Consider the following 3,774-nt stretch of genomic DNA (forward strand, 5'->3'; position numbering starts at 1 on the left):
CAAATAAATAACACGCTATTGGATTATAACCTGAAGTGTAAAATAAGTATCCAGGTGTCCGTACCCATATAAATAAATGATTGAATAATAAATAAACAGAGGTGCATAGACAAATCTGCCTTGCAGAAGAATTCCAAATAATTGATGTAGATACTCCACCGTTAAAGAGATGGAGAATAACTCTCCACCCCTTAAATGTGGGCTGTGACTTCCAAACAGTATAGAAGGAAGGGGATGGAGGATCACTTTACAATAGAGAAAGCAGCAAACACACCTCAGCCAGGTGATCAAGGTCAACCTCAGCAGTGACAAGTCATGTTGATGGGGGGGACGCTTGAATCCTGATATAATGTGACGAGAAAGGCACTTCACCTCTGTGGTCTTCCTCCCCAAAACCCATCACGATAAAGAAAACATCAGATGAGGGCCGGCCTGTGGCTCACTCAGGAGAGTGCGGTGCTGATAACACCAAGGCCGCGGGTTCGGATGCCTAAATAGGGGTGGCCGGTTAGCTCACTTGGGAGAGTGTGGTGCTGACAACACCAAGTCAAGGGTTAAGATCCCCTTACCGGTCGTCTTTTTTAAAAAATAAAAATAAATACATAAATAAATAGTTCTCTATTACTGTTTTCTTGTTTGTTTTTTATCTCCCAGAAGGAGTGTACCTTTCCTGGACATACTGCAATACCAGGGCGATGCATGGAGTGGACCAAGCAAGCTCCTATTTCAACTCCCATCTCCAAAAATCCATTTACTATGTTGTCCTCCGACAGAGGATGTATCAGATATTAAGCTGATAAGAACAGATGCTACATTTGATATATCTTAGCCAAAATTCTGAGACAGGATCTTCAGTTACTGTTGAGTTTTAGTAATATATATATATATATGTAATCTTCAAATTAGCACAGATTTTTACCTGCCTTTTAACATTGTGTTCTATGTGGAAGTTAATTGGGAGAAACCTCACCTGTATAGTTGGCTTCTTGACACACACAGACTCAGCTATACACATTCATTTTGAAAGTGATTTCTTAATAGTTTGGAATCATTCAAGCTTGCTTGGAGCTCAATTGGTGTCTCCAACTCCATGACACAACATTTTCCTGAGATTAGACAGTTGCTTCAGAATAAACAATGACAACAAAGTGATTGTCAAGGTGAAGAAGCAAGGCCTAAGTCCCTTTGACTCTATCATTCTATGCCACTTGTGCTAATTTGAAACTTATATGTATAGTATCAAAACTCAAAAGTAACTGGAATTTTGTGTTTAAAATTCAAAACAGTGGGAACTGTAAGGTGTAATATTTTGTTTGGAGTGCAAATTTTAATTCAAACATGAACTGTTTTACCAAATTTAAATATCTTTAAAAGTTAAAAATATTTTTTTATTATGATAAAATATACAAAACATTAAATTTACCATTTTAGCTATTTTTTTTTTTTTTTTTTTGTCTTTTTCGTGACCAGCACTCAGCCAGTGAGTGCACCGGCCAGTCCTATATAGGATCCGAACCCGCGGCGGGAGCGTCGCTGCGCTCCCAGCGCCGCACTCTCCCCAGTGCACCACGGGCTCGGCCCCCATTTTAGCCATTTTTAAGTGTACAGTTCTGTGGCATTAAGTATGTTCACACTGTTTTGCAACCATCGCCACCATGAATCTCCAGAACATCCCCCTCTTCCCAAACCGAAACTTTGTATTCATTAAACATAATTCCCTACTTCCTCCTCCACCCAGCCCCGACAACCACCATTCTACTTTCTGTCTCTATGAATCTGACTACTAATTTGGTACCTCATATAAGTGAAATCATACAATACTTGTCTTTTTGTGACTGGTTTATTTGACTTAGCATAATGTCCTCAAGATTCATCCATGTTGTACCATGTGTCAGAATTTCATTACTTTTTAAGGCTGAATAATATTCCATTGTATGTACATACCCCACTTTGTGTATCCATTCATTCCTCAATGGACTCTGGGTTGGTTCCACCTCCTTGCTATTGTGAATAATGCTGCTATGAACATGGGTGTACAAATACATGCTCAAGTCCATTTTCAGTTCTCATGGGCATATACCCCAAAGTGGAGTTACTGGATAATACGGTAATTCTATTTAAAATTTTTTTAGGAATGGCCAGACTATTTTCCATAATGGCTGTATCATTTTACATTTCCACCAGTAATGCACAGGGTTCCAATTTCTCCACATCCTCAAAAACACTTGTTTTTTGTGTGGGTTTTTTCGGATGATTATAGCCATCCTAATGGATGTGAAGCGGCATCTCGCTGTGGTTTTGACTTGCATTTCCCTAATGATTAGTGATGTTGAGCATCTTTTCATGTGTTTATGGGCCATTTGTATATCTTCTTTGGAGAAGTGTCTATTTTTTTTTTTTGGCACCTGGCCAGTAAGGGGATCTGAATGCTTGACCTTGGTGTTACCAGCACTGCACTCTAATCAAGTGAGCAAACTAGCTAGTCCCTGCTTGCCTATTTTTAATTGAATTGTCTGGTTTTTTGTTGTTGAGTTTTAGGAGTTCTTTATATAATCTGAACATTAATTGCTTATCAGATATATGATTAATAAATATTTTCTCCCACTCTGTAGGCTGACTTTCCTCTTTGTTAATAGTGTCCTTTGATATACAAAGTATTTAAATTTTTTGTGTGTGTTTGTTTTGGTGGCTTGCCAGTACAGGGAACCTAACCCTTAACCTTGGTGTTATTAGGCTGAGCTCTAACCAACTGAGCTAACTGGCCAGCCCCCAAAGTGTTTAATTTTAAGAAGTCCAATTTATTATTATTTTTCCTTTTTTCCCTGTGCTTTTGGTGTTGTATTTAAGAAATCACTGCCACATCCAATGTAAGGAAGCTTTCTCCTTATGTTTTCTTCTAAGAGTTTTATAGTTTTAGCTGTTATGCTTGGGTCTTTGATCCATCTTGAGTTAATTTTTGTATGGCAACTAATTTTTAAAAATTAAGACACTAAGCATTTCAGAGAAAACTTGTTCAAGAGCAAGATTCAGACCCCAGGCCACCAGTTTGCAGTCTTGGCTCTAGATGCTCATATTCCTTAGGGTTGATCGTCTACTCTTCTTATTCACAATTCTGAAGTTGATCAAATCCATTTCTTTTTTTTTTTTTTTTTTTTTTTTTTTTTTTAAAGATGACCGGTAAGGGGATCTTAACCCTTGACTTGGTGTTGTCAGCACCACGCTCAGCCAGTGAGCGAACCGGCCATCCGTATATGGGATCCGAACCCGGGGCCTTGGCGCTATCAGCACCGCACTCTACCGAGTGAGCCACGGGCCGGCCCGATCAAATCCATTTCTAGGGCTTATTATCTAGGTAAGAAGCTGTCTGGTGTGGTTCAAAGCATGGATCCTGGAGCTGCACTGCTGGGATTGGAATCTTGGCTTGGGTTACTGGTTGCGTAACCTTGCTGACAGTACAAAACTTTTGGTTTGCTCATCTGTGAAATGGCAAGAGTGAAGGCACACACTTCATAGGGTTGTCGTGAGGAATCAGTAAGTTAATGTGTATAAAGAACTTAGAGGGCCAGCCAGTTAGCTCAGCTGGTTACAGCATAGTGTTTTTTTTTTTTTTTTTTTTTTTTTTAAAAGATGACCGGTAAGGGGATCTCAACCCTTGGCTTGGTGTTGTCAGCACCACGCTCAGCCAGTGAGCAAACCGGCCATCCCTATATAGGATCCGAACCCGTAGCCTTGGTGTTATCAGCACCGCACTCTACCGAGTGAGCCACGGGCCGG

General features: G+C 39.9%; 1 non-coding gene across 1 annotated transcript; it reads right to left on the reverse strand.

The window, feature by feature from the left end:
- Positions 1 to 654: 654 nt before the first annotated feature.
- Positions 655 to 849, reverse strand: LOC134385438 (U2 spliceosomal RNA). The gene has a single exon (XR_010024402.1). It is a non-coding gene; the product is annotated as a U2 spliceosomal RNA (small nuclear RNA).
- Positions 850 to 3,774: the final 2,925 nt, after the last annotated feature.

The sequence above is a fragment of the Cynocephalus volans genome, chromosome 8 (assembly GCF_027409185.1).
Source record: "Cynocephalus volans isolate mCynVol1 chromosome 8, mCynVol1.pri, whole genome shotgun sequence".
NCBI lineage: Eukaryota > Metazoa > Chordata > Mammalia > Dermoptera > Cynocephalidae > Cynocephalus > Cynocephalus volans.